This window comes from Leptosomus discolor, chromosome 10, assembly GCF_034619465.1.
Source record: "Leptosomus discolor isolate bLepDis1 chromosome 10, bLepDis1.hap2, whole genome shotgun sequence".
Lineage (NCBI taxonomy): Eukaryota > Metazoa > Chordata > Aves > Leptosomiformes > Leptosomidae > Leptosomus > Leptosomus discolor.
The window spans coordinates 9,834,302-9,846,016 of record NC_141400.1 but is presented as its reverse complement, the minus strand read 5'-3'; positions in this window follow the sequence as shown (position 1 = coordinate 9,846,016).

The window sequence follows — 11,715 nt, the reverse complement described above, 5'->3', positions numbered from 1 at the left end:
ATTGTTTGTGTGACTCCAGCATACACAGGGTGAAATGAATGTATTTGCTTTTAGGTTGCTTTTGAGTGAGGTGATAAATAGGTTCGTTCTTTATTAGATTAAGTACCGTCAGGAGGGGATGGGAAGAAATGCTGATAGGTGCTTTACACTGAAGCATGTGGGCAGTTCAGAAATAGTCTGTGGGGAGAATATCTGAGGGCCATAACATGCTGCTCAGTCTTTGAAATAAGACTTGCCCCTTGTTCTTAGGTGGGAGACAGCATCGTGCTGCATCAGGTCCGGTTTCAGTGCTGTGCTCTTCAGTCCTGCCCAGCTCCACCACATTCACATCTTTTTCTGATGCCCCATTGCCCCCTGGCTGGAAGAGAGCAGGCCACTTGCATGGCTGCTCAGGAGTCCTCAGCCTTTCTTTAGCCTCAGGAAACAGAGGTGAGAAACTCCTGCTGTGGAGAGAACAGGCTGAGAGCCCTCCAGTGTGGGGGAGAGCTGCTGTATGCTGTGCCTGTGCAGGTTAGGGATGCCAGCTGAGAGACGGTTAATGCCACGTCCACCTTCCCCAGAGCCAGTCTGTCCTGCGGGACAGTCGAGGTGCAGCATGGCTATGGAGAAAGGGCTGTGACGGGGATGGCCACGCTGTTGATACTGCTTTTGTGTTATGTACGTACTTGGTTAGTCAGAGTCACTGCTGTGCTGCCACCAGAGGGGAAGGACTCGCCGTGTCCAGATGGTTTCTTTGTGCTGAATCACTTAGTCTTACGTAACTGCCTTTCTCCAAGCGTTAGCAAACCGTACGGGCCCCCAAAATCTGCCTTAAGAAAACCTCAAAAACGTGTGGCTTTTATTTCTTCTCCCTCTTTCATTTACTTTCCCCTCTTCTCTTTGCCTGCTCCCTTCTGAGTCATTAACGATTGGGCCAGTGTCAAGTTTTCAAGCTGCCATCGACTATCACAAGGGGCACCAGCATATCTCTTACTTCCCTGTGGCAGCAGCAATACCTTGCCAGGTCAAATGTTGTCAGAATTTAAGGCGCTAAAAAAGAAACCCTGACCTTTATGAGCCTTGTAACCACTCCTGAGAAGAGAGACAATTCCTGCCCTGCTGCAGCGTTAACATTTCACCAGTTTCTCTTTCTACTTTGATACCCATTCATCAGAGGAACTTCCCTTTTGCCCTGTGCAACTGCTGCAGCCAGGTTAAAAGGTAGCCTGAGCCCCTGAACAAACCTTATCTATCCTGGGCAGCCTTGAAATGTTTCCACATCTCTAGGTGCGGTCCCCCTCTAGCAGGAGGATGGAAGCAGAACAGAAGCTGGTGACTTCTTCTTCCTCCTTCCTTCCCAATATGGTGATGCTTAAAAATACATCACCAAAGTCATATTTAGGAACAGCTGCTTTTGAGCTGTCCCGTGGCCTGGATCCTCTCGCCAAATACAAAGTTACGTAACACAACGGAGTGATTTGAAATCGCAAGAACTGAATTTCTCCCATAATCACCTCTCACAAGCAGCTGCTGCCCTGTCCTCTTCTCCATGTCCCAATCCCAAGTCGTCAAGTAGGTGGATAATACACAGTTTTGGAGGATAAGTTCTTCTAAGGGAAAGGAATAACGAATTTTATTTGTGGGTGAAATGGCACCCGCTATGTCTGTGAGTCTAAACTAGTATCCACATTACCTCATTAGTCATGTTAGTCATAAACTAGCGTTAGTGTTAGCTCACATATTCATCAGGGGACGTCAGAGCTGCACAGAGTCGGCTGAAGACTGGAGATTTGGAAACCAGATTTATACCATTGATGGCTCTGGCTTGCTAAGCGACCTTGGTCAGGCCCTAACCCCTTATTTGCTGGGTGGGAGAGATAACGCTTCTTTCCCAGCTGTTCAAGATCGGCAGAAGAAATACACCATTTTGAAAACGAGGGAAATAGTTTGTGTTGAGGTAACCAGGCAAATGCCTTCCCTTCTTCCCAGCTACCGGTGGGACCACGCTCCAACACCAGCCACCAGCCGCACACCATGGCGCTGAGGGCTGCAGGCAGGAGCATCTCCTTCCTTCCCAGGGAGGGTCACAAGAGCCATTTCCTCTGCCCGACCTCGCCTCAAGCCCTGTCTGGCATCACGTGGGGTCAGCGCCTGATGCACATCATGCTCTGGCTTTAACTGAGGAAGAGGAGAGCAGCATGAAGGCAGGCTGGGTGTCAGGAGCATCGCAGGTGGATGGACACAAGCCACCCATCTCTTTACCCGGCAAGGCTCCGCCAGGCTCTGCTGCTCCTGGGCAGGAAAAGAAACCTCAGTGACCACCAGCTCCTGGCGTATGGAGTGGCTGAGGCAGCTCAGCAGGGCACGGCTATTAGTGAGTGCGGTGGAAGTGTCTCGTTCAGCCTCCCTGCACTCTGCCTAGTCCCTGGGGCTAGCGTGGGGTTCATAGGCTGCCTGAGGATAAGGGACTTGGTTGTAAACCATTTCCCACATCCGAGGCCGTCCCACTCATGCCCTTGGGATCAGAGATCATCCACACTGGAGCCTTGCATGGGAACGGCGCCTGCGAGAGAGACAGCAGCAGAGCTGCACGTGAGAGATGGAGGGAGGACGTCCTCTGTGTCTCGCACTCTCTTGCTGCTCTTTCCCCCAGGAAGACTCTCGAGGGAAGCACACCAGCATCACAAAAGCTCACAGCAAAGAACAAGCGAGGTTGTCAAGTCTCTGTGTTTCCGAAGGGGGAGATGGTAATGCCCAATTTCACCTGGCCTGAGTTCTACCTGTGTCCCCATCCGTTGTTCAAGGCTGACGGCCATCCTGGGAATGCTCGATTCAAGGAGTCAGAATTTAGGTTAAAATAATCCAGGTATCTGTGACTGTCAGTTATGGGTGTATGCATGTAAGAAGTGCATCAAATTCCTCTAAAAAGAGAGTTTCTGTGCTCTGACCAACCACGGGACAGCTGGTTTGGATGTTTGCCAGTGAATTGGAAGCAGAGATCTGGACCTTCTTCCCCATGCCCTTACCTCCAACCAGCTCACTGATTGTGAATTTGGCCTCTGAATCTGCCTCAGTCCTTCTTTACTAGCAGTGATATGCTAAGCATGGGACAAGCTAACTCTTCCCACTTTATTCAGTAAAAAGGAAGCCTTTTAGAGGGAAAAGGAGTAGATTTACTTTGCTTGTTCCCTGTTGGACCCTTGAGGGATGGCTTCATAAAGCTTTGAGGAACACTGTGATAGCTTCATGATGGCTTCTGTTAAGCCGCCTGGCCTTGACAGCTTTAATCCTAGTTCTCTCTGTTTGCTCTTTCAAATCAGACCTTTAAGAACAATTTAGCACTATAGTGTTGTGGTGGCTGCTGCCAACTCATGGAGTCCCTCAACAGAGCTGAGAAGGATCCTCTCGTGTAAGTGTCTGCCCATGTCACAAGGCAGTATGGAGAGGATATCCCTGCTTTTTGCGACAGAAAATAAAACCCTGGCTGGTATGTTACCGGAGAGTTGCCCAATGACATTATTGGACTTTCAAAAACAAAAATTCTTTTGCATTTTCCTCTGACCCCAGGTTATTTTGCATAAAACAATTAAACAGACCACCCAAAATCCATTAACAATGTTTCCCAGAAATCCTTGGAGCATCTGAAGCAGTTGGAGGAAATCAAGAGTTCAGACCTGAGTTCCGCAAGCGATGATGCTAAGTATGGAGAAGGACTTTTATCGCTGGAAGCCAAATGTCCACAGAAGTTTCTTTCTGTAGGATTTTTTATAGGGTGAAGCCCCTCCAGGCATTCACAGGCAAGCACTCATTCATCCTGCTGATATGCCACTCCTATCATGTTTTTCAGATCCCTAGCACCCTTCCTCATCCAGAGAAATCATACATGGATTTGCATCTAAAAGCAGGACAGGGAAAGCACCTGGGCTCAATATCTGTCATAATGGCCCTTAAATTTGGTTCTCTTGATGGTGGTCCACCTCTGTCTCCAGGAGGCTGGCAGCCTGTCCCTTCAAATACTCCTGGGCCAGAAGGGAACCAGTGGAGCCTTGAGGAGCAACTTGACCCTAAGCGGGATCCCACCTCATCAAACCTGAGAAACAGCCTTGCCACACTCTCGTCAGAGCATCAGCTGCCTTCAGCTTAGCAGCTTCCATCAAAGGCTGGTTCTTTTGATTGTTTATTTGCAAGTAGCCTACACAGCAACAAATCACAGTGTAGCAGGAAAATGTTGTAAACTGTACACAGCTGTAAGGAAGTCAGTGATGGGTCTCTACTTGAGCTGGTAGTGCCCACATCGCCAACAGCTTGCCACTCAAATGCCAGTGACACTTAACTGAAGGGTCTTCGCTGTTGCAACTCACTGGGAGCCTCAAGAGCCCTTAGGGAAACTGCCACTGGAATGCCTCTTTGCACCAGCCTGGCAGCTAACGTGTTTCGATAGCCCTGAAAGCTTAGCATGCTGTCCAGAGGGCAGAAACCAGACACTTCACAGGAAAATTAGGAGGTAGTCTTTGCTACTTTGCAGCTGGCTGGCAGGAAAAGAGATGGTGGTGGCATGTTGCATGACCTTCTGAGCCTGGCATACAGCAGTGCTCCTACCTGTATTTCACAGGATTGCAGAATAGTTGGGGCTGGAAGGGACTTTTGGAAATTATCCCATCCAGACCCCCTGCTCAAAGCAGGGTCAGTGTGAGTGGGTTGCTCAGAGCTGTGTTCTTGGATTGTGGCAGGAGGGGAGCTGAAATCCCATCTCAGCACCCTCCTTCAATAGGGTGTGGAGTACAGGGGCAGGTGGAGGAGTGAGAGTGCTGTTTGGGTATTCTGTTGTTCCTACAGGGAGGAGGATGTTCTGCTCATTGTTAACTTGTTTGGTTTTAAGTCTGTATTAGTCAAAAAAACTGCATAGGAAACTGGGTGTAAGACCAGCTTAAGGACAAGTCTACACTATGTTGGCATCACACCAAGGAAAGAAAATTACAGTGTGCCACAAACCAAGACAAAAACATTGCCTGCATTATCTGGCATGCAGAGCTGTGGTTATAACAGTACACTTATCTCTGTAATAATTCTGGGTTTGTAGAGCATCAAAAGGATGTGGTTTTTCATGTAGTCATGAAATCATGTTTCTGTATCTCAAAAGCATAGTGATATCCCACATACAGGGTATTTTACACTGAAATCATGCGTACATGCAGTAGCTCATATTTCAGAGTGAACCTCTTCCATTAAGGCTTCGGAAAGTATCGTTCTTTTCTACGGTCCCTCCACTTGCCCTGATAGTTAGTCACAGTTACAACATTTGAGTGAAGTATATCAACTGCAAAGAGTTGAGTGGACAAGAGCAGCACATGCCCTAGCACATTGCACCATTGTCAGGAAAGCAGAGTGTATTGGGTTTGTGTGGCAAGGTTTTGGTAGCGGGAGGCAGCTACAGGAGTGGCTTCTACAAGAAGCTGCTGGAAGCTTCCCCCATGTCCAATAGACCCAATGCCAGCTGGCTCCAACATAGACCTGCCTCTGGCCAAGGCCAAGTCAATCAGTGACAGTGGTAGCGCCTCTGGGATAACACACTTAAGAAGGGGAAAAAAACCCAAACCCAACCTGCACAACTGCAGCCAGAGAGAGAAGTGAGAATATGTGAGAGAAACAACTCTGCAGACCCCAAGGTCAGTGCAGAAGCAGGGGGGAGATCGTGCTTCAGGCGCCAGAGCTGAGATTCCCCTGCAGCCCGTGGTGAAGACTGTGGTGAGGCAGGCTGTCCCCCTGCAGCCCATAGAGGTCCACAGCGGAGCAGATACCCACCTGCAGCCCTTGAAGGGCACCACATCAGAGCAGGTGGATGCCTGAAGGAAGCTGTGACCCCATGGGAAGCCCACGCTGGAGCAGGCTCCTGGCAGGACCTGTGGCCCTGTGGAGAGAGGAGCCTACGCTGGAGCAGGTTTGCTGTCAGGATTTGTCACCTCATGGGGGACCATACACAGGAGCCATCTGTTCCTGAAGGGCTGCACCCTGTGGAAGGGACCCCACGCTGGAGCAGGGGAAGAGTGTGAGGAGCCCTCCCCCTGAGGAGGAAGGAGCAGCAGAAATAACGTGTGATGAACTGACCACAACCCCCATTCCCCATCCCTCTGTGCTGCTGGTGGGGAGGAGACAGAGAAATCGGGAGTGATGTTGAGCCTGGGAAGAAGGGAGGGGTGGGGGCAGGTGTTTTAAGATTTAGTTTTTGTTTCTCATTATCCTACTCTGATTTGATTGGTAACAAATTAAACTAATTTCACCAAATCAAGTCTGTTTTGTCCATGACAGTAACTGGTGAGTGACTTCCCTGTCCTTATGTTGACCCATGAGCCTTTCATTATATTTTCTCTCCCCTGTCCAGCTGAGGAGGGGAGTGATGAGCAGCTTTGGTGAGTACCTGGCATCCAGCCATGGTCAGCCCACCACATTCAGGGAGGAAAATCATTATTTGCCAAAAAAGCATAAAACTCCAGAAAATTACACAAAGCTCCAAACTTTCCAACAGTCAAGATCTCCTACTGGGGGACTGCAGGATTTTACAGTTTGATTTAATATTTTCAAAGAGAATTGTTGCTCTGTTGGCAACCGCCTTCAATCTGTTCAATGATTAAAAAAAAGCAAAGCAAACAAGGCCCTTCCCACTTCCCCAAAATTCAAAAAAAAGAAACAAACAACACCCTCAGAAAAGCTGGGGCAAGCAAATGAGAGAGAAATAAGATAACACAACTTTTAAAAGCCTGTTGCTTTGTAGCTGTTCACATTCTGGCTACTTTCCAGAATTACTTTGATGATACCCTTGCCAGGAAAAAAGAAGTCCTTCAAACCTAGAATTTGATGAGAACATTATTTTTCAGCAAAGTAAATGAAGCTCCATGTCTGGGATTTAGTGGGAGTGCAATGTGCCTCAATTTAAGAGTCAGAGATCTTCACCAAGACCCTGGCAGATTCGAGTGATATCCTAGCGGTAGGAGATCTGTGTTCTTTAACTGGTGATAAAGGACAAAGAGGACTTACGTCTTCAGAGAAGTTTGATACCACAACCAACAAGGTGCGAAGTTAAACTGGTGCCTGGCTAGTGGGGAGCAAGCTGGGCATGCGCTAAGAACTGACACTAACTGGGAAGTTATGTCAAAGTTTGGCTTTGTTGCATTGGCTGCTGGATCCCTGTGCCATAGGAGAGCTCATGGGGAAGGCGTTTATAAGCACAAACTGGTGCAGGGGAGAATGACAGGGGAGAAATACTACCCCTGAGCTGATGGATGCATTATAAAGTGTTCAGAGGCACTGCCAGGCATTGCTGAGGCTGTGACATGTACCTATGAGCCATGGATGAACTCTGTGGAGGAATGATGCTCAGAGCCCTGCCACAAAACAAGAAGCATCACGATGTGTCACCCAGAACATCGTCTTGTACAGCCAAGTACAGAAATGTCGTAAAGCACAGGTTAGGGTTAGAGCAGACTAAAAGGGCTGAGATGTAATTTTTTCCTTTCTTATAGAGTAGCCTAACTCTGAGGTTGGTACACTTCTGGCATTCCTTGTGCCCTTAGGTTGCACTTCGGCTTCTTATCACACATTAATGGTCTTCCTATACCTTGATCTGAGAAGAAGCAACTGATGGTTCATTTTGTGTGGTTGTACCCTAGGATTCTTTTTACACTCTGCACTTTTAACATATGCTATTTAAAGGTTATAGGAAGAATTGTTGGCAAACGGTAGATGACAGGTTGCTGAAACACAATGAAATAACAAGAGTTTCCAATTGAAGAGGCAGGAAAGGAAAGAAGGCAGAATTTGTGCACAAACTGTGCCAATCTTTACTAAGTTGGAAGACCCCCGTTTAGATGCAGAGACTGTGCAATGCAAGGCTGACAGACTGTCATTTGCCTGGAGTGCAGGAAGGCTATGGAGTGAAACAAAATTTTGCTCTGCCCTCACTCCACCCTGAATCCGGTTGATGCTTAGGGGAAGAACTGCTCAGCTGCCTTGCAGATAACTGCCTTAGTCTGAAGACTGGGCTCCTAAAGGAGCCCATTTCTCTGGATGACTAGCTCAGATGGAGATTTCCACAGTGTACGTGTCTCAAATTAAGTGAAGCAAATCTTCTAAGATTTGCAAAACCACTTAGCGAACCACTAAGACAATCTACTGCCAATCTACAGCTTAGGGCCAGGGAGGGAATTTTTTTCCCTGTTCATCCTTTCCTTGACCACTTGGGAAACGTCCCTTAGGGGGCATTTCAAAGTCCCATTGTGACTATGTGGGCAATAGTCGATTCCCATTGATTAAAAAGGTAATTTTTTGCTTTCTCATCAGATCTTCACCCTGCAGAATGGCTGCCCTTGCGCCTGGGATGTACCACGACTAATGACCAAAAGTGATTTCATCATTAGTCTTCCACCTCTTCTAGGGCTGTGCTGAAACAAAATAAGGGAATGTAAATTAGTGATATCCAGCTGGCTACGTAGTTAGCAAGATGAATGCATGTGGCCTGTCTCCACACATCCCTTGCTTTGTGGGATGTGTGTGGTCCATCCCTCCCATCATGTTTGGTGAGCAAATCCAAGCTTCCCACAGGTGAACAGGCACTGGTCAAGAACAGAGGCTGCAAGGTTTCTTGAGCTGACTTCTGTTTTGAATATTATGTTTTGACTTGTGAACCCTGAGGAATTCAGATCTCAGAGCAGAGGAAATGTTGGAAGAGGTCAGGCGAGCTCTGCTCCCTCTGTGTTACTCAGAGCAGCAAATAGCACACGTTCCAGGGCAACATCTGATTTTCTGCTTTTACGAGGCAGATGTTTAGGATAAGTGATCTGCTGTTTATTTTAATTGCCATCTTCCAAACCTCCTTCCTACGTGCGCGCACACATTCGGAGACCATAAACAAGGATTCTTCAGATTATGCTGTTATTTGGGTAGCTAGCCCTGTCTTCCATCAGTGCCTGGACAGGGCTGTGTGCTGCAAACCCAGTTCCCCTTGCACATCAGTTTTACAGTGGTGTAAATCAATTAGCTCTAATTCCTTTCTCAATGACACGCGCATAAATCTGAAATCGCTCCACTGACGTCAGCACTGTCATGGCAGTGTAAAGGGAAGTTAGACTCCCTTGATTTTAGAACATCATTGCTGATTTACACCAGAACAAGAGCAAAATCAGTTGGGCTTAGCAAGTCCTAGCACTGTGTTACTGAACAGCAAGCCAGGGTTTGCTCTGGCATACAGTGGTGACGATGGAGAGCAACTCCATGGATTTCACTGGCATTAAGTTGATGGAAATGAGTTGTACCTTTACCACAGTTTGGGTCTCACAGAGCTCCATGTAGTAGGTCATCAATGAAAAGAAAGGAGAAACCAATGCTTCTGTGTAAAGTGATTAGTCCCATTGTCTGTCTCTATTCTAGGAGTCATATAGGGATGAATCTGAGCATTTATTTGTCTTGTGTTGTGATGATGATGACAATGGAGAGCAAGGCAGTGGTACCCTCATATCTCAATGGACACCAGGCGTGTGTCCATGGAGGAACTGGTGGTCCTAGCTGAAGGCAGAGGGGCATGTGGAGGAGCTGCCCTTGCGACTAGTGCTAAGAGCTACTCTGGAGGGGTGGGAATGCTGGCTGCATTTTTCTCCTCTGAGAGGACACAAGCAGTTGTTGTAGGCATTCTGTGCTGGCAGCACTCAGGGTGTTAATCCTTACTCACTTGTTTCTCTAGATTTTCCCACCTTGTCTCTAAAGGGCTAGAAGTGAAAGCCTGGCTGTAAAAGGGGTGCTGGCCCCTCTCTCTGCTCTACTGTGCCTTCAGCCTGCAGCCTGCAGATTGAAGCAGAAGGAGATGAGAAGTGGATATTTCCTCTTGAAGCTGTAGGGCTTCCCAAACAACCTTGCTGTTTAAAGAGACTTTGGCAAGGAAGGCCTGGATTTCTGGTGGCTGCTCTTCGGGAAGTTAGAGAGCCCACTGGTTGCCTCACAGTCTGGCAGCCTTGATCCCCTAAAGCCAGTGGAGACAAGCTGATTTACACCCCTCTTCTATTGGCATCTGACCAATCTCTTAATTGTTCATAAGTGACTTTCTTTTTTAATAGCACACATTTGCTCTGAGTGGCTTGGCTTGCACACAGTGAAATGCAGTCATGTGTGGCATAACTGCATTAAAGCTGGTGAGTCAAAACAAGGTCCATGTGAACCACCAGGTAGCCTGGAGGTGCCACAGAGCAGGATGAGGCCATAGGTGTTGCAGGGAATGAAGCCCATACCTTCTTTCTTTTTTAAAAAAAAAAAAGCTGAGGCCATGCTTTACCCATCTCTCAACCTTCCCCCATGCTGGCAGAGGTGGGATGCAGCAGGAAAACCTCAGAAACCAGAGAAGAACTGCAATCCTTCCCTTTCCACTCCTTATCCAAGGGTCCAGCCACAGCTGTTATCAACAGACAGGAAAAATAAACCCATCCTCCATGATCCGAGCCCCAAGGAACCCCAGCTGGGTGTATGAAATTGTTCCCACATCCATGCTGTACAGCCATGGGGACAGACGGATGCTCCAACCTCCAGACGTGGGTTTTGGCAGCCCAGACTGAACGTGGAACCCACGGCAGCTCAGAGGTACCTCACTCACACTCACCTCCTTGTCCGCACACTCAGTTGGAAGGTGGCCCCATGGAGATGAAATGAGAGCTAAGGGAGCATGGCCCTGGTTTTCCCACCCATTTTGTTCTCACTAGCAGTGAATAACACAGATGATGTGCTTGCTGGCGGGGAGCGGCAGAGTTTACCAGTCCTGAAACAAAACTGTGATTATTGCCATAGAAACCAGAGCTTGAATGTGAAGCTCATCCAATGGGGCAGCAGGAAGAGGACATTGGACTTCTGTCTCCTATCAAAACTCATGTGCGTGACTTGGATGTGGAACACCAGAAAGTCACTATTATAATAATCATGCCGTTCAATATCAAGAGACATTGACTGTTTTTGGGTTCCTAGGAAGAACTAAGTCAGGACCTCAGGGACTGGTCTGTGAGGGATGAGGGTGCTTAGTAGCACCACAGCAAACAGCAAAGCTCTTTCCAATTAGGAAAGAAGGCAATTAAATCGCAGTGGCTGAGGGATGCAGAGTCAGAAACATAACCTTGCTCTGCTTCATGGCTCTCTTTTCTGAATGCAGATGTGCAATTTGTTTAGAGAATTCCCTCCTCCTTCGTATTTGAACTCTCTACAACAGTAGCTTTGCCCTGGGAGCTAACAGCACGGTTCAAGTTTCCTTGTAAGCTTACAAGCTCCATCTATAGGATAGTTGAAGAAGAGCCCTTTGGCTTCAAGCTGATGAAAAAGGGCAGAGAAGCTTCACTCAGAGATTCCAGTTTTGTTCTGGAAAAACTCCAGCATGCTTAGCATACCACATTGCATAAAGTCACTGATTTCATTGTTGTTACTTCATATTTGGGTATAGCTTTCCTCCCTGGTTAAACTGTCAGTCTTCGGTCCCATGCTGCATGACTGTGGGGCTGTTGCCTGTGGAAACTACTGGAGTTGTGGAGCTGCTACCACATGGGAAATCTCATGGATTTTCTAAAGAGCTCCTGATCCACAAGATTTCTGGGCTACAATTGTGATGCCTTTAGGGTCTGAGAGCCCACAGTGCCCCATGTACAAAACTAAAGAGTAGCGATTAACATGTCCAAATCATCTAAATCCAGCTGATTTAGCAAATCAGTTTCTCCTTAG